Raw genomic sequence first — 20,533 nt, 5'->3', positions numbered from 1 at the left:
TATCTACATCTTGTAATGTGTCCAAGCTAAAATCCAATCTTGTTCAGTCATAACTGAGATTGTTTCTCTGACGTGACGCCTCCATGTCCTTGGTAATTGGGGCCATTTTCAAGCTGGCTAGGCAGGAATAACAATGGGTGCCCTACCAATTTGCTAAAGCTGATTGTGAACACCCGATGAGCAAAGCAAGTAAGGGGAAAAAAACAACAAAGCCTTGGGTGGAGAGAATGAAGAGAACTTTGCTTTGCAGCCTTAATTTTGTCGCTCAATGGGCTGGATGGAGCAGGGGAATCTTGACAGTCGCACAAAAATCTATTTGCAGCCACATGAGCGCGCGCATGAAGATGCGCTTCGTCCGAGATTTTCACAAACACACTATGTCTTCATGAACGCTTGTACACAGCAATCACAGAAACACACACGTTTCATCACGCCCTTGTGAACACACTCGTCGAACAAACCAGCCAGACAGAGCCGGCAGACAAGCGAGGCTGGGCCAATTGAAGTGTATTAGAATAGATGTTAAACAAGTTGATGCCACTTCGCAGGCAGATCAATAAAAATACCTTGGTAAGATGGGAGACAGTCACTGTAGTCAGCAGACAATGAAAAATTTTAACCAAGGTCCATGCCTCCATTGGGGCGAGAGAATTATTGCCCATTTGAAATACTTACGGGAAAAAATATCGCATACATGTGTGTGTGTAAGTGAGGCACGTTGTGTTGAAATGCTTGTCGTAAGCGAGCTGCCCCACACCGCCTCCTCCCAGACGAATGTAAGGATAAATCGATAGCGCCCACGTCTGGCTCACCGCTAGCTGAGCCCTCATCCATCATCCACCGGCCTTGCAGAGACAGACAGACACACACACACACATATATACACACACACCCTGACAGAGACCACCCAGAGACCACCTACAAGCAAAGCAAGACATATAGTATTTCACAGAGCATGCTTGCAATATTTCTATCTGTCATTCTCTCTTTTCTCTTTTCTCTACCTACACTTCTTATTTGTTAGTTTGTGTCTCCCCCTTTCTACTGCTATGTTGCTTTCCTCACCAACATGAAGACAATGCGCTGTGACAAGGCTCCAAACACCCCCCCCCTTTCACTGAAAGTGTATTTAAAATAGATTACTTCTGGGTGCTCGGGCAGGCGATCAATAACAATGCTGATTACAATAAGCCCGAAGACGACCGTGCCACGCAATATTTATCCCCAATGTCGACGTCGAGAGAAATTAGGAATCAATGGCCCACACAGTCCATTAATACACTTCGACTTAAAGTGACAGGGCAATGAGGGGAGGCCATCGCACTGACAGCGGGAATGTACAACAGCTCAAGGAGCCAATTAATTTTCAGCCATTGGGCGGTAAACACGAGCGTCCCAGTGGAGGATGAGGGGGCAGCCACTGTTTCAGGTCGAGAGGGTCCCGCTGATTGTGCCGCTTTAACACTGCTTAAGTGGTAAAATCTCCAGGGTCCTGAGGTTCACAAAAAATGGAGGGCAGATGGGATAATTTGTGATTACATAACTTGTAGATCATGCAAGAACTTGCAGAAGAAGTCATTTTTGGTTAGAACCTACAACAGAGCACTGTTTAAATCTTCTTACTAATCATACACAATAATCAACAACGTTATCTTAAATGATTACTGGTTAAGATGACTGATGTAGCCTCTTCTTTACTATCTCTCTGGCTCATTTTATGAGAACATGACCAATAACACTTGCTGAAATTGGCCTGTCACAGAAATATCTGTACTGTCGTAAATGGTGTCTGATGTACATCAATATGAAAGCTTTCCTTGACTGAAAAGAAGACTGAAAAAGATGCTGAAAAAGAGTATTTTAGAATCAGTATAATAACAAAGTTTGTCCAGCAGAGAAATTCCAACATTCTTTAAAGTAATCTCAATACTGTCTGCAGCACATGTAGCAAAGAAGATGGTGGACTAGAGTCAAGCTTTGTGTCAGCAATAAGTTGTCAAACAGTTAAATAAATTGCTGCAAAGCTATTACGTAATGACTCCATTACGTTTCATTTTCAAAATAAGTCTCACCTATGTAGAAACAACATTGGCTGATACATGTACATCAGAATTTTTTTGTCAATAAAATCAGTATTGGCTCCGAAAATAATGTAGTGGTCGGAGTCTATGATGTATGGTTCTGTTTATTACTCTTATAATGATAATCATCTAAAGATTTTTTTTAAGTGCAAATTTTGAGTTGCTGCAGCACCTTGAATGAACAGTGAAGTACCTGCCTGCCAGCTGAAAATCACTGCGTGCTCTCTCTCTCAGGTATTATTTCCCTGTGAAGAAAGCAAAACTGCCTGCTTCAGAGGAAGAGCTGAATTTTCGCTGAGCGCCACTCCAAATGTTCCGCTGCGCTGCTGCACTCAAAGTTCAAAGTATACAGGTACACAAATGACCTTTCAAGGAAGGAGGATGCTCACGATGATGTACAGAAATGGAGGGAAATTGCAACTACTCTATCAGTTATCTAACATGTACACTAAAACACTAAAAACTTATGAATCCCATGCAGCAGTTTGCTCCTTAGAAAATAAAACTATATGCATAAGGGTAATATAATTTATTGACATAACTGAAGGAACAGTATGGCTTATGTCCATTAAGTTTTGAAGAGCAGGTTTGCAGACTCTAACAATATGCATGAAAGGCTCCTAAAGTTCATATCAGAGCCCTTAAGTATTTACTGAATTTGCAGCAAGGCAGACCTAAGCCCTTGTGAACTTAGCAGAAGTGCATCTTAAAGTGTGTGACATTGTGAGATCGAAAAATGAGACTATAACATACAACCCCAAGGAGGGTGACTTGGCAAATTAATATAAGGTGCATGAAAAGATTTCAAGGACATGTGGCTACATTCACTCAAACTTGTGCCTATAAAAGCCCAATTTTTCAAAGTTATTGAAGCAGTTATAGCTTCTTATGTGATATCAAAATAAAAAAAGACCTTGACAGGTAGTGGGAAAAGAGCTAATGCACGATGTGTCAAGGACACGAAATTTATGAATTCTTGTTTATTCTGGGTGAAACTTCTAACGGGACATAACAGTTAATCCTTTACATCTGCTCATGTTGTATATAACCCGTGTCATTTAATTTAAATGGCATGTTTGCACTCCAATTATGAGACAAAATTTCAATGTTCACATAAGGTTAGAAGCACATGAATAGTCACTGTCAACAACAGCAGCAGTGTTGAATATATTTGCCCGATTCAGGAAAAGGCTGCAGTTACCAGAAAACATCCACTTGAACCCTATACGAAAGGTCCCATGAAGTATTTTCCCCAGCAGCTCTCACAGCGTGCCAACGGCTTTGTGAGCCACATGATACAATGGAGCATTAAGGTTAAGGGCCCAGGAGCATCCCAAATGACACCAGGGGTATGCTTGAAGCCCTCAGAGAATCAAGTGCTGCTAGAGTATGGTAGTTGGAAAATTTCAACTTTTATTTTAGCCAAAAAACACTGTAGTCACTATAACTTTTCAATAGCTGTTTAGCCAAGACCTTTACAAAAGTCAGAGTGTGCTTTAGGACAAGTCAGTATTTTCATCAGTTAGATTCTTTCTGGTGGTGTGGCAAAGTGCTGCAGACATTGAGCACTGACAAAACATCAGTATCTCAACAGCTACTTGCTTCTGATGTGATATACAGTATTGAGGAAAAAAATTATCCAAGGTGTGTAAAATGCTGTAAACTGAGAATGCTTTCAAAAAGATACATAATATTTGTTTCTTTTATGAATTTACAAAATGCAAAATGAGTGAAGAGAGAAAAATGTAAATGAGATCCACATTTGGTGTTCCTACCCTTTACCCTCAAATCACTATCAGTTCTTATAGGTACAAAGCCAGGAGTTTTGTAGGGTTATAGTCAGGTGTATGATCAACCATTTATACTAAACAGGTGCCAAAATGATGATCATTTTCACATGTAGGTTGAAACACAATCATGAACTGAAACAGAAACAGCTGTGTAGGAGGCTTAAAACTGGGTGAGGAACAGCGAAGCTCTGCTACCACAGTGAGGTTGTGGAAGGCACTTTCATGTCACAGGTCATATACCATGAGCACAGCAACAAGACATAAGATAGCTATACTGCATCAGCAAGGTCTCTCCCACACAAAGACTTCAAAGCAGACTGGGGTTTCAAGGTGCACTGTTCAAATTCTTTTGAAGAAGCACAAAGAAATGGGCAACATTAAGGATTGTAGACGCTGTGGTCAGCCAGGGAGATTTAGTGCAGCAGACGAAAAACACATCAAGCTTGTTTCCCTTCAAAATCAGAAGATGTTTGGCAGTGCCATCAGCTCAAAACTGCCAGAAACAAATGGGATCAGGTACACCCATCTGCTGTCTAGAGAAGTCTTGTCAGAAGTGGTCTTCATTGAAGAGTTGTAGCCAAAAAGCCATACTTCCGATGTGGAAACAAGGTCAAGTGACTTAACTATGCACGAAAACATAGGAACTGGGGTGCAGAAAAATGGCAGCAGGTGCTCTGGACTGATGAGTCAAAATTTTAAATATCAAAGCCAGCATTTAGGTTTTTAGCAATTTCGAACTGGACCAGACTGGCAACCTTTGTTTCACACACATCTGTGATCTCTGTCCCTGCTTCACTGGTTGTTTTACCTTGAACCACCTTTAGGAACCACTTTAAATTGGGAACACCCCAAAATATGTGCTGTTTTGAGATGTAGCGACCCGCTTGTCTCGCCATCATAATTTGGTCCTTATCAAAGCCCCTCAGACTCTTCAGCTGCCCATTTTTCTTACTTCCAACACTTTAACTTCAAGAACTGATGCCTAATGTACTTGCTGCCTCTTGGCAGATGCCACAGCAGCAAGACAATCAATGTATTCACTTTACTTATCAGTGGTTTCAATGTGGTGGTTAATTAAGAAGATAAACTAACAATTAGGCCTAATTACAACTTATTGGACACATATAAGTGACATTGCATTGCAGCACAAAGATGCAAATAACATGTAGTTTGCATTTTTTTTTCACTTTTGCATAATTTAACAAAGATCAAGAGCTCCTTACATGAAAGATAACCGACCAAGGAAAAAATGCTTTTTCTCGTCAGAGCTGTCTTTACCTCTGACTTATTCAGATGCGTCAGGACACCTTTTTATATGTTATCGCTTACTTCTTGAGCTGTACTGCCGTACAATAGGTTCACTTCAATCAAATTTTATACCACTCGTCCCTGTTTTTATGCTACAGAGAAAAAAATGGTTAAGGATCTGAACTGAGTGACACGTAGAAAATAAGGCAATGAATGCTTCTTTTCCTGTGTTTAAGTGTTCACCCAAACGATTTGTGAGAGGATGCGGTGTGTTGTGAATAGTCACTCTTTATAGTTTATCCTCCTCTGACCCAGTGCCGACTATGAAGCCAGATAAAATCTCATTTTTAAATAGCACTGAAGGTCTTTTTCATCTCTGCAGGGTCCTGAATTGTTTACAGAGGCTAAAAGTCTTCTAAAGCACGCAACAGACGAGGTTATGGCTGGTTGCGACCCATTAGCACCTTCTCTCTCGCGGGGAGAAAAGAAGACTAAAGATGTGGGTCTTCAGTAGTGTAGGAAAACAAGCGGATGAAACCAGGCATGAAAAAAGGAATGGAGTAGCGTGGGACTGCAGGGAGCGGTGCACCTCAGCGGGAGAGAAAGATGCTGTGGAATAAAAGATGCTGCGTTTAAAGGGGAGCAGCAAGTGGACGACGGATATGATGGACTGCAATGGACAACACATTCAACACAGCAGATCCAGTGTTTGCTGAAAAATTCTCAAAGCCACACACTGACATGAAATAGTTTCGAATTTTTAGCATTTGTTGCCAGGCAACATATTTTTTCAAGAAGCAGTGGGAATCATCAGTGGTTTAATGATATAGCTCTTGGGTAGAAAACACATACAGAGTTTATTGAGAATTTATGTCAAGAAAAGCCAGAATTAAAAAAAAGACAGAATTCTGAGTTTCTTGCAGGAACCAGAAGGTGAGGTGCCTGTTTCCAGAATGAGCGATAAGCAGCACCGTGTGTGGTGCAGCTCCCTTCCCTTACGCAGTCTCCCACCCGAAAGCCCCACTGCCCCGCAGAATGGGTGAAGAGGCAGCAACAATGTGAGCAATATGGGACTGTCCGCACGCCGAGAACTGGGACCAGCGCGATAAGGAACGTGCACAATGGGTCTGCTCAGGTGGCGCCGGTGGTCGTCTGTCATGTGCTGTGTGCTGTGCTGGAGATAGAATGGGAGGCATTCCCATAGAGCTGGCAGTCTCCAAAGCATGTGTGCGAAACACCTCTGTGTGTTTGCATGGGAGAATGAGCAAAACAGAGACTGAGAACAGCCAGTCTCTTTAATCATGAGCAAATTCAAAATTTGCTCTGAAATATTGTAATGAAAGTTGAGTCTAATTTACTCCCAAAGCACTTTCGGACTACGTGCTAAAGTAGTGTACTGTTTGAATTATCTCCATGGTAGAAAAAAAAGAAGCTCCAAACTGTATTACTGGATGGTTTGGATGGTTAATGAACAGTGCAGGTGAATGTGACATAATGTGACATATATAACGACAGCTCAGCGGTAGCGTGGCAGTAGGGGTGCAGGCCCATTTACTCCGCATTCAGCCGTTCTGGAACCACTTGTGGAAAAACTGCGTCTATCTATCAACCTGAGCTGTTTATGTGTCTATATCTATGTACACTGGAGGGGTGTGGGATTTGAACGAGGTAAGATAGAGAATGTGAAAGCAAAGGAGGCTGAAATTCCCTCAGTGGGAGTGGATTTTAAAAACAATGTCGGAACTTATCAGTTCTTGATGTCTTCCTGATTCCATTCTTAATTAGGTCTCTCCGCAGGAGAGGGAACCAAATATAAAAACATCTCAGCTCCGTTTCCATGATCTCAGCTCCCCTGAGGACGGAGAGATCCTTCCAAAATGTCACTGTGCAGGCAATAAAAGCCCGCGACTGGCAAATTTACATGAGCAAATGTCAATAATTTTTTGGCGACTGCAACAGAATGAAAAAGGAGCAACAGAGACTTTTTGATCAGCTAGATATATTGCAGTCCTTCTGAGTAAAATATGATGATATGATGTAAAGCTGCAATGCCCTGAAAGTTCAAATGAAACACTCTTGCAAAAGATGACATTTGAAGCCATGTAGCTAAATGTCCTTGTGGGGTGATGATGCTATCCAAGCATGAATTAACAGCACTCAAGTGAGATCCTGTGAAGTCTGTGATAGCCTGCGGGCAGCCGGGAGGACGATAATGATGGGTTTCATGGACGGCTCGCCAGTCTCCTGACTTCGACAGGTGAGGCAAACAGAGAGGAAGACAGAAAGCAAATGAAAAGCAAGAGAGAGAGAGAGAAAAGGAACAATGAAGACATCTGATGCTTATCTGAATTTGCCGAGCATCAAGAAATACTCTCCAGCATTGCAGTAATGCCTATAATTTGCCGGCTTCTTGCTGTGACACTGAGAAGTTATAATTTTTAATCACAGCAGATAATTATCGCAGTGAGAAAATGATTTGACCTGCCTGCTGGCTACTTCTGATATAGAAAAGCAACAGTGTTCACCTGACACAAACACATACATGAGTAAACACATGTATGCAAGTGATTATTCTAACGCATGAGCACACAAACAGGGAATAAAATGCTGTAATTTCAGTACTATGACATCTCGTTTGGTTGCAGTAAAGCCGCTAGTATGAAGAAAATGAAAATCTGATTGCAGAAAATTGATTCACACCAGAAGCTTGCAGAATGATTTTTACTTGTTTTACTAAAATGACAACTTCAGGGCTTGATGAAAGGAAAAAATGAAGTTTTATGAGCAGACTTCAGAAAAGCATAGTCATGTACGAGAATCCCCGTGAATTTCCGCCCGCCACCATTCATCTGCATGCGTGTATATGCCTGTGTCTAATGAGCCCCCGCTTCAGGCGTCCTGGGTAATGGGTGTGTATGGAAAGAGGTGACCGATCCAATCAGGCCTTCCTTCCCAGTGGATCTGGCAAGCAAATCCCTCCCCTTATGCAGCCTTGAGCACTGCTGATCCTTACAGATAATTAGAAAGACCCAGGGGGCTTATCTCTCCACCGCCCGCTCTCCTCATCACCTCGTACTCTTCCTCCTCGGCTTCCCTCCGTCCCATTTCCTCATTCTGTAGCATCAGCAGGGACACGTGCATTCTCCTGGGGTCTGATCTGGTGTGTGTGTGTGAAATTGAGAATGTGTTTGTGTTGGAGGAAGAGGAAAACTGCTCAGGGTGCACATTAGTTGGTTTTGTTTTGTTGTTTTTTTTTACATCATGTAAGATAGTATTATGGGTCGCTTGGTAATCAAGGCGTGATGTGCTTCCCGACGAGCTCTGAGATGCAAAGAATTGTGGGACTGCATTATTAATGAAGCCCAGGGGAAATGAAGTGCTGAACATGGATCACTACTGTATCGCCTGCTGACGGTAATAAATTCACTATAACTTAGTGTAATGTGTTTTAGTAGAATATATAGACTAGAATAAAAGAAACTGAATGTACTGTACATGGCAGTGAACACATCAATCATTCACTTTATGTCACTGTGGAGCTGGCATCCAACAGCATTTTATCATATCTGAATCCAGCGTGAATTCCTTTGTACTCTGCAAAAGTAGGTTTTCTAGGGGAAAGAGAATGCATGCTTTTCTGACCCAACAATCCAAGTGCACTTGGAAATTGGTTCTTGAGATTTCAACCTGATAACATGGAAGGATCTGGCAGATATGGACATGTACGCTCATCTGCTTATGATTTTATTCACAAAAGGAGATTTTTAGTATTTAGGATCCTTTGGGTACATGTTTTTGATAACAAGGTACAATCATAAAGGTCTGTGTTTGCTTTGACAAAAAGCAAAAATGGGACCTGAGTTAAGTTTGATTATTATTCCTTTTGAAGTTGAATTTCCATTGGGATTAATAAAGTATCTATCTATCTATCTATCTATCTATCTATCTATCTATCTATCCATCTATCCATCTATCTATCTATGTAGTTTTCTTGTGCAGTGACATTCTGCTCCTAGTGCTCCTGCAATATTTGAAATGCTCCTTGGAAGCCTTCAAGCACTACATCTGACACTGAATTCTTTCACTGTGTCAAAACAAACAAACAAAAACATTCAATCTCAATTTCATTTTGGGACAGAGGCAAAAGTTGCAAAAAAGCCAAATTTGGCAAGCATGGCAGATGGGAATGGCTATTGTGTTGGGGCGGTCAAAAAAATGTGTCTATGTTCAACATACTGTGAGTGGCTCCATGTGAGTAGAATGGCATTTTAGCAAATACAATGCACTCCAGTTTATGCCGTCTGAAGTGAATGTTCTCCCTCAGACTCCCCCAAATGTTACAGTAGAACTCTGTGCTAACAGTCAGACACTGAGGGGCAAATTGAAGGTCCATACCCCTGAGAACACCAAACAAATTCATGAGCATGCTCTTGGTCTTGTTCTTCATATTACACCTTGTTCCAATGTGGTGAGCGCTTTTTAGGTTCTGGCTCATAGTTGCAGACTCAACTTTTATGACCACCGAGGAATACACACAAGGGGTAAGGATGAGATTTTAAATGCGGCAGGGGCACAGGAACACTAGCCACATTTGCATTAGGAATGATCTTGCTTTTTATATGCACACTATTGAAAATTCTTGATTGCACTTTGTCACTAAGCAACGAAGTTTGAAAAAAGCTTTAATTGACTGCTCAAAAATCTGATGCTGAATTTTTAAACCAACATGCATGAAAAGCTTGTGAAGCTTGTACAGCTCTCGAAAGTGACATATAAAGAAATGAAAAAATTACACAATTTAATGTACAAAAATAACATAATTTTTGAAACGGGATTCATAATAGCACCAAGTTCAATCAAATGAATAAATGCTACACTTCTATCAGCTTTGATTAATTCACACATTTAAATCTGTCTCTGATGTTACGCAACACACATGAGATTTGCTCCATTTTCTACACATGTTCCACACCTCAAGGATAAATACACTGAAGTGAAAAAACATGTTTCACCATCAGGCTGCATCACATTCGCTCATCAGCTGTTAACAGGGATTTAAGTGGACATCATTGACAGGAATCATGTTACTCTTGAGCTCATAATCATAATTGCTTTTCCATGTACACAGGAATGTTTTCATCGCTCTATAGCTAATTGCCACAGCACCTTCTATTCAGATAACAACAAGCACTAACTGAACTACAATGTACTGTAGGTAAATTGTATTCGCTACTTGAACATGAGATGACACTTGAAATGACACTTCAATAATAACTTTCCTCAGAAGGTTATCGCTAAACCTAAGCCTAATGCATGAGCACCTCAAGATGCTGGCTTAGTTTTCGGTGCGTGTCCATGGTGCATCTTTAGGAGGCCCTGTCAGACGGTTGGTGCTTTCAGCGACGGATAAAGAAATACTCAAGATGTATTTGAGCAATCTGAGCGAAAAAGCACTGGGGAAGAAAATGGTACTTGGGCTGCAAGTATCCCAAGTGATATGGAGTATGAGACCAAAGAGCTCTTCACACACTGAAGCCCACAACTCAGTTCTGTGTTGACACTGTATTTATATTGCTTTGTTCATGTATATTTCATAGCAGCCGAAGATACATACACACATGCATGTGCTGCGGTCAGTGCTGACAGTACTGAAAATGATTAATGATTACCAATACTGATATGACTGAGGAATGAGGTTTTGGATGGGGCCTACCAGCTATGTAATCTAAATTCACAAATCTGTCTCAATAAGATTTCAAATCTGTACAGTCTACAACACTGTCCATGCTTAGATGCTCAAGAAGGATAAGGAAAATCTCCCCCAAACTTGTCCTCTTTTACCAAATTAGTACTGAGAATTGGAAAGATAACAGTTGTAGGAAAGACTTAGTGAGAAGGAAATCTGAAAATGTCCTTTAAGTAATCACCAATGTTGTAATTGTTCTGGCGAGGAACGTCTCAAGATCATACATCCCTGTGGTCATGTCCCTTGTGAAAGAATTTTGCGATTTCAATAGCAGGTCTATGTAACTGGAGGGGGAAAAAAAGGAAATCAGGCCAATTCCATCAGCAAATATACACGTTCCAGAGTCCACTGAGACATTCTTCGCATTGAGATGCGATGACATGATAGACACAACAGCACAGGAGGGACATGACTTGATTAAAAGCAAAGGATGGATTCCATCTTAGAGGGAGAGAGGGTAAGATGACGGATATGTGTTGGGGGAGGGAGGGAGGAAAGAAGGGAGAGACCAAGAGGGGGAGGAAGTGTTAAGGCTGGGCTAATGACTACAGCCGAGATGTGTTTGCTCAGCACAGAAAGGCGTTTGCAGGAAAGTGAATGACACAGAGGGCTCCACACTAAGCTTGACCAGATTGGATCTCCTGCCATCGGGTGGCATCTCCAGGGAGCCGCCGCGGGATGCAAATCTTAACACACACACACACACACACACTCGGATTGGTGGGAGCGTACACACCTGAGCTTCCACACACATGGAGTTAGAAATCAGCAGGCAAATTTAAAAGTCCCAGGATTTTTCCTTTTCCTGACTAAGCAGTGGATGAAAATGAACTCTTCTTATTTTGCTAGAAAATATCATTGCCACAGTGACAGTTTTTCCTGTATGTGTTTAGTTTCAATACACATACACTGTAAATTTTAACATTTATGCCATCGCTTGTTTACACTTGCTTGCAAGCACAGTTTACCATGACACAGTGCAGTACCAGGCGGCGTCATTAGCACGGTCAATCTGTAAAACACAGCCAAGTGATAGCAGAGCGTGAATCTAACTGGAGGGTTTTCCTGCAGGGCATGTTGTGCTAATGTCAGTCCACAAATTTGCCCATGAATTGCTCTACTCCCTCACTGCTCTGCAACTGAATGTGGCCTAGATACAAGCCCCAGTCCAACATTCCCCCCCCCCCCCCCCCCTTTAAAACCAATCAAGACCCTTGTCCAGCTGGGGCTTCAATGCCAAGGCCAATCATTTCGGTGGCAGGACAGCTACTTGCTGATTCTATTCTACTTTCATTACACTGAGCCTGAGGAGAGAGAGACTGTGAAAGGAAGACAGAGAGAGAGGAGGAGGGGAGGGGAGAGGAGAGAGAAGCCAAATTAAAAGACTCCTGTAGCCCCGCATACACTCAGTTCCAATCCCATATTTAATTCAGTGATTGATTTGTTCATTAAAATACATCCCAATCCTAATTATTCCATTAATAATCCAAAACCTAATGAAAAAAAATGCTCTTCATATGTGCGAGAGGGAGAGAGAAAGAGAGAGCGAGGAGGGGAAAAGAGATTCAGTTAGTGAACGATAAAGAAAAGATGGAGACAAGAGGGGGAGAGACAAAAAAGGCAAGAAGGTCATTTTTGTGCACAGAGAAATTACTACAGAGACATTTACACACATGAGAACACACACAGACAGGGTCATCTGAGGATATGGATGAGAGGAAAAAGCTGCAAGGAAAAGTTTGACCTCTGTTAACCCGAGCACATGGAGAGAGAAAAATGGGTAAAAAAAACAGATTTGTAAAAGGAAAGGAGTAGTCGGTGTTTATAAATAAGCGAAGGGAAGAACAGATAAGATAAGGAAAGAAAGTGAAGAGGAAACAAGAAAGAAAATGAAGGAAAGAAAAGGAAAAGGAAGGAAAGGAAATGAAAGGGCATTTAAGGAACTAAAAAATGCAAAAAAAATGAGAGGAATGACAGAGAAGCAAATAAAACAGAGGACAAGGAGGAAAAGGAAAAGAAAGGGCATTAAATAAGAAGAAAAAAGGGGGAGATTGCAATGAATTGCAAAATAGAGTAAGAAAATGCAGGTGTAACAGGAGACAAGTGGAAAAATAAAGCCAGTAAGGAAAAGAACATGGAAACAAAAAAGAGGACATAAAATAATTAGAAAAATGGAAGAAAAAGTGGGAAAAGAACATGACAGCAAAGAAAGGAAAGGACACAAACCAAAAGGAAAGAAGATGAAAAAAGAGCAAGTGGGGCAATAAAGGACAGAAAAGGAATGGAGAGAAAAGAAAAGACATAGCACATGACAAAAGAAAATAAAGGAAAGGACATCGACAAAAACCTTGGAAATTAGAAGAGAAGAAAGGAAAGGAGGGCAGAAAAGGAAGGGAAGCACAAGACTAATAAATTAGAGGCTATTCACACAGATCTAAAGAGACCTCTGTGACTGTTTTGCATTGTGCGCGCGTGTGTGTGTGTGTTTATGTGAGCGTCAGTCATTGTGTGTGTGTATGTGTGGCAGTGGGAGGAGAATAGCCCTGAGTGTGGCTGTAGATTAATGGAGGCCATTATCTCAATGCCCAAAACACTCAGTGATGAAGAGTCACTGCCTGGCGACAGGCCTCGGCCAATCAATTTGTGGCACAGCAGTCACCTGCCCGGGTCAGAGCCCACATGGAGCGGATGGTTGTGTTGTTGTGGCGGGCAGTGGGGAAGAACTGGCAAATATCCACGACTTTACAGTATGGTGAAACCGGTACTCCGCTCTGCCAGGCTTGGCAGCTAACATGGGCGACTCAGCAGCACATTTTTAAGGTAGTTATACTTGAATAACCTCCTATTTTGCTGCTTTATACTACTGTTGCTTTGCATTTCCACAGATGTAATGGGACAATATCTGAATCTTTGCCGGATTTATTTCAATCATTGGTATTATTTCATTCACTTTGTCATGTTGACTGATAATGGGGAGATCTCATAACCAAATAGGACAATTTGAAGTGCAACTATTAATATGGGTGGGAATCCCAAAGTAACTTACAATCCATTAAAGGCATTATGGAGGATGTTTTTTTTGTTTAATTTGTCTGATTCACATAAAATGAATATACTGACCTTTAGTGGACTTGTATGTATGGTCTCTAAAAGAATAAAAAAATAAAATAAAATAACTGTGGACATGGCAGGACCTGAAAAACATCAGCCAATCAATGCGCTCGGACCGAGGCATTTGGTTTGCTCCCTTTCCTGTCAATCAAAAATTTTCCAGCTCAGGCCTAGTTACGTAGATTACGTACGCCTTGGACTTACGTGTTTTCTGTGTGTGTTGCTTTGGTATAGCTTCGTAGTTAGCTGGCAACTTGTTTTGCTCATCTTTTTTTACATAATGGCAGATAAAGATCCAGGGGGACCCAGCCGTAAAAGACAACTTCACGAGTGCTACACAAGTTTCTGGAGGGGGGCGTTTCTTCGTAAATGTTAAGAGGGGGGAGGTTAGAGGGGGGGTGAGGGAGAGGTTGTATGTGCGCATGCGCATGCTACGTTCAAAGTCGTAAGAAATTAAATCTCCTCTAATGCCTTTAACAAGGCATCATGCAACGCAGTATGCACAAAATTACATCCTAATACATCTAAACTGCTTACTCAATTGCACTTTGAGGGAAACATTAGATGAGAATAGATTTTTTTATTTGTCACATGCACATACAGTATGATGGGCTCCACTGGGCTTTATAAACACAAAATGTTAAAATAGGGGAAAAAAAGTAAATAAATTAAATACAAAAGATACAAATAAGTAAAACTATAATATCCAACAAATACAAACTGATAAAATGGTGAACCTATACTCATTGATATGTATTTTACAGCCCATTGCTGCTTCCTCTTTTCAGCCAACCAATCATATATTAGATGGGATTGGAGTTGTTTTCTCGGATAGGTAGTGTCTACAGATACAGACCCGTACCCGTAGCCTGTGGCCTACGGATACGGCACTTTCCCTTTCCATAAATATTAATGAAACGTACATGAATATTAATGAGCCAGCTGATGAACGCGCTTTGTGATTGGCTGGTAATCCGACGTACATAAATATTAATGAGCCGGCTTGGTAATCCGAGTGATGAAGGCGCTTCCGTGATTCGAGGTGAATCTGCGAGCCGAGCCTGTCATGTCAGTCATCTGCTGTTCTCTTTTCTATCATGCATAATGTCTTATAAATATCATTATCTGACTTTTTCACGGACAGCGATTTGGGGGTTGAAATCAGCACTACTATTAAAAATATCAAAACTTTTTATTCACGTGATCCTGTTCTAATAAAGCACAAACAGCAAACAAAACAAATGGCAGAACTAACAGCCAGCAAACTACAAGTATTTTTTTACCTTCAAAAGTAGCGACAGACTATTACATATTAACAGCCTAAACAAAACCCTGACGTATTTTCTACGTCTATCAACACAGACACTGCACGTCAGTCATTTTAATGTTAGCGGGCTCTGTTGAATGGCTAAGTTACATAACCACAAACAAATCTCACAATATCACAGTAAATCGAGTTTGTGGTTTTTTTAAATTCATGCCGAATTAAAGAGCTGCTCCTCACCATTCACGAGTGTTTGTTTCATATTCGACATCCTTAACTTTATCTTGTAAATTAGCATCCAAAATTAAATGGGAACATTTGCAATTGAGTTCGTCAGCCGCTTCCACCACTGAACGCGGTAAACTAATTAATAGGAACTGGACTTCAAACAGTTTAGACACGGCGTCTAAAAGCGTAAAAACTGCAATGTCTAAAGTGTGAGAGGAGACGGTGTATTTTTGGTTAAATTATACAATGTTCGCCGTCAAAGTCATTCACATAAACTGCCTGTAATGTGCAGCAAATAGTAGTTAACTGGCGCCAGCTCTTCAGTGACGTTAACGGGTCCGTACCTCTAGTACAGATGCTACGGGTACGGATCCGTACCTCTAGTACAGATGCTACGGGTACGGACCCGTACCCGTAGCATCAACCTTCTGGATAACCCAAAAGATGGTGTAAATGTTTCAAACATGTAGTGACAGGGTCATATTTTAATCTAAACTGTGGGATTTTTCTGAAACCTGACCAAATTATTTTGGTATCTAACCTTAACTGAGCTTCGAACATATAAATGTCTAACAAAACGTGATATTTTTCTGAATCCATCCAGAAAGCGAGTGAAAATCTAAATTACCGTATTTTCACGACCAAAAGGCGCACTGTACCAAAAGGCGCAGTCTCAGTTATGTGTGCCATTACTGTATTTAACACACACATAAGGCGCACCTGATTATATGGCGAGGGTTTTATATACAATCCATGCCCACGCTTCCCCCTTTAACGTTCTCATGGTGTCCTCTACTACGTCGGCCTTACAACAACAGCACACACACAAGCATAGAAGTGTGCGTATTTAAAAATAGAGCGGGAGCAAAACTGAGTTTGGTGTTCACATTTTTTTTTTTTACCAGTAATCGTCATCAATCAAACCCATGGAAGTCCTCATCCTCTGTTTCTGAATTGAACAGCTGCGCTAAACCTCCATCAAACATGCCAGGTTCACTTTCTTCACTGTCAGAGTCACTTTCCGTGCCGTGCGGCGCCTCGGAAATGATGCCGGCTTTTGCGAAAGCTCGAACAACAGTGCCAGCAGACACGTTAGCCCAAGCATCTACAATCCATTCGCAAATTGTGGCGTAACTCGCCCGGCGCTGCCTTCCACTCTTAGTGAAACTGTGGTCTCCATCGGTCATCCATCGCTCCCACGCCGCTCGCAGCCTTACTTTGAACGGCCGGTTCACACCGATGTCCAGCGGTTGGAGTTCCTTTGTCAGGCCTCCCGGAATGACAGCAAGCTCAGAGTTCATTTGCTTCACTTGTTTTTTCACATCGGCTGTGAGATGGGCACGCATAGAGTCACAGATCAACAGCGATGGTGATGCGTGGAAAAAACCACCTGGTCTACGTCCGCCTTACAACAACAACAACACACACAGGACGCACTGCACCATAGGGCGCGCCGCACAATTTGAAGAAAATCTAAGACTTTTATGTGCGCCTTATAGTCGTGAAAATACGGTAAATTATAGAAATTCTGAGACTGGTTAGTGATTCATGCCATCATGCACCGTTGCTGCCTCCGAAATTGGACTTTGAAGCTTTTCAGAAATGGGTGTCTTTCCAACCATACAACAGGTCAGATATTTGGGGGGGGGGGGGGGGGGGGGGTCACGTTCCTGTCAAAACATATTTGAGAATACAGTGTAGTTGTATCAGAATGGAATTTGGTGGAGACAAGATTGTCTAACGACATAGGGACATTACGGTACCTTGCAAGAGAATCAATCACATTTTACTGTTACAATTTTTGCAGTCTCTGATTTCTGTTTATAAGTAATTGTAGCATTTTTAGTTTTATTCAAAGGAAGAGTGTGCCAGTTTTGGAATCCTCATGTATGCTTTCGTGATGAGGGTCAGATGAGAAAATGGTTGCCACTCTCCCATCTGTCTTTTCAATGCGATGTTTAAGCCAGCAGCAGGCTAGTTTAGTTGTCTGTAAAGCAAACAGACAGGGTCTTGGCAGGGAGCTCTGAAGGAGGTACTTCCTCCAAAAATGCCAAAGTGTTCCTTTGACTAAAGATACTTGTCACACTGTGAGGTGCTTTTGAGGAATGTGTCCATTTCATGTATGTTCACAGCAGTACATAGTCAGTCCTTGGTCTTATGCCATACGTCACACTGCCTTCAGTTTGCTGTGGGGGCCTTTTCGTGAACTCTCTTTTCAATTCATACCTTCTTTCCACCCTCCGTCTCTCCTGTCCTCTATCTTAACAACACCCTTTTCAAAGCTAACTGAAGACCTAAGGAAAATTATTCTTCCCTTTGCTTGAGCGACTTCTGAAGGATGCTCTTTCTCCTGCAGGAGAGGTTCCCAGCATTACCTTGAGAGCGCAAAGATCACTCAGTAACGAGTGCTGTGAGTTATTTATTCAGCTCACATGCCCAAACACACACCTGCATGTGCTCACAGGTACACACAGAGACACACAAACACACACAGGTGCAAAGACACACAGAAACACACACAAAAACAGCCATGGACCACACTGTAGGGACGGCATGTCTTTTTCAGTCCTAAAAAATATCTTGGGGCTATGTGATGAAGGACCTGTGAGAAGAATCTAAGAGGCTGATAAAACAGAGAAGAATCGAGTTACCTGGTTTCATGCTGTGAGCACTTTAACTCCTTAAGTTAGGTTTGTGTGACTCAGAAATCCATCCTGATAAATGGGCTCCCTGCTGTAACTGGGAAAACGTAACTGTATCAAGAAGGAGGGCTCATATAAAGTCAAACTGATTCCTAATCGGTGGATTTTTGAGTTTGGTTTAGTTGATCTTAGTTTTTAGTGTGATTTAGTTCTGAGAATTGCAGTTTCTGTCTGAATGACCACTCAAATCAATTCTTTGACTGACAAACATTTCAAGTACTTGATGGATAGGCATTAACATTTCAAAGACACTAATGCACACAATTTATGTTTCTGTTCTAGTGGTACGAATTGTCATCCCTGTTACATAGAAAATATCATTTGAGTGTATTCAGTGATTCAGATTCCAATTCTTTTGGGCAGCGATCCAGACCTTGTTGTTGCTGCTATGTGCAAGAAAGAAATGCATGAATCACAAAGCTTGGAAGTCACATGATGTAAATGCAGGCCAATATAAAAGAACAACCCAAAAAATATATGTATCTCACAACTTAACAGCCTTTGTTGTGAAACAAACACATTTTACATTCAAAAAGTACACTGAAGAAAAAATAGGGAGTGTTGCAAAGGGATGAGAACAGTGGCATTGGTAGAAAAAAAAAGAAAATACAAAATCAGGTGTTTTTCAATGATCAGGCTGATGGTCAAGCAGAGATGACAAAATTATGGTTGTCTCACTTTCAAACTATACTACTACATTAGTAGTATTATCAATAGATAGACAAACCAAGGCCTATAAACTCAGACATTCGTCATTAGGATGAAGAGGGCTATGGAAGGGGGTGCTGCATTTGAAATTCAATTAGTAGACTGTAGTGAAATCTGCCACTTAAAAGCACATACAACATTTTGATGTGCGACTGTGCGTCCCCAAAACATTAAGTCGACTGGCATTGGCGATTCATAGATTCCTCTGGCAGCACCACGAGGTTCACATTGGTGGATTTGTGTGAAACGTTATAACGATTATTGAAAGCACAGGATAGAAGCACTAGGTCCAATTAGACAATTTCCCCAAGCTGTGCTATAAGATAGTCAGGGATTATATTACCATTATACACCACACTGAGTCATAAATTAAACCTCCAAAGGCAACAGTTTGAGGTGTTCATACTTTAGCCAAAATGTACACTTGGGTTCAAACTCAACACTGTTCTCCCTGGTAACATTTTCTTTCAGAGAACAAACATAAACTAACATTCTAAATAAATTTCATAGCTGTGATAAAACAAATATTTTTGCCAAGTGTGAGAGATGCTTCCTATGCAGTACACCTGTAATAGCTGATCTGCTCTTATGTGTAAATGCTTGAACTTCAAAACAGATATTCTATTCATGGCTCTATAAATGGCTTCATACGAAAACATATGAAGCCATTTAAATAACACACTGAAGTGTTGACACTTCAAATGTAATTCTAAGTGATGTGCCCCTTTAAAATTACAAACCATGACCATCAGTAAGCCCCAGGTGGTGATAGTCTAGCTAGCACTGAGATAGCTTTGATTTATTATTTGGGAATAATGGAAACACTAAAGGAAAGAGCAAGTCGCTTCAGGGCTAAAAGGAACAGAGAGAACTGACTAGACTAGACCGATTTATTAATTCACTCAATGAAAAGTAATTATCAGTGTATGATTTCCAATCATGTCAAGCAGCTTCGTCATCAACAAGTCACCAGAATAAATGGCAGGTATTGCTATCAATAACGTTCGATCTGTTTACTGAACTGAATGTCAGTGCCATGTGCGATGTCAGTTTTGAACAAAAGTCTCTCTCCTTCCCTTACAGAACCACCAAGAACCTGACATTTCCCCTTCTGCCGCCACAGGTTAAATCGAATCCAATTACGGCAATAAGTACCTGTTTAAGTAACCTGCTCCTCATGCTCTTAGGAATCATCCATCATGGGGGAATGCAGGGTTAAGCCCTATCACACTAACCTCCCCAACCCCATGTGACCAAAGCTCTCATCCCTGACTCACACAGATTAAACAAGAGAATACATTCACTTTAACGATGACCAATACGAATCAGTTGCAGGAGTCTGAATGATAGAGTGCTTTAGAAAGAGAGAATGATCTCCGAGATGGTCTGTGAAAGGCTTTTCATGCTCAGCGAGTCATTTATGAACTCGCTGAGCATTGATGAGATGGGTTTACTTTTTCATGGTAACACGCTAGTTTGCTTTAGAGTTCTGGGCAACATTAGTGTGTTATCACACTTGACTATGCCTGAATATCTGCATTTAAAATGATAGCCTTGCTCGTCTTAGCTTGGTTTCCTTTGCTAGTTAAACATTTTTGGCTCAAAAAACATCAAAACAGCGGATAAAAAATAAATAAAACAAGATATGTATCATT

General features: G+C 41.2%; 1 protein-coding gene across 1 annotated transcript in view; it reads right to left on the bottom strand.

Moving 5' to 3' along the window:
• The window catches only part of LOC110952854 (receptor tyrosine-protein kinase erbB-4-like), a 338,821-nt gene that overhangs the window by 22,878 nt on the left and 295,410 nt on the right, over positions 1-20,533 (bottom strand).

The sequence above is a fragment of the Acanthochromis polyacanthus genome, chromosome 22 (assembly GCF_021347895.1).
Source record: "Acanthochromis polyacanthus isolate Apoly-LR-REF ecotype Palm Island chromosome 22, KAUST_Apoly_ChrSc, whole genome shotgun sequence".
NCBI classification, from domain to species: Eukaryota; Metazoa; Chordata; class Actinopteri; family Pomacentridae; genus Acanthochromis; species Acanthochromis polyacanthus.
Note: the sequence above shows the minus strand (reverse complement) of the source record. Positions and strands in the feature narration are given on the sequence as shown.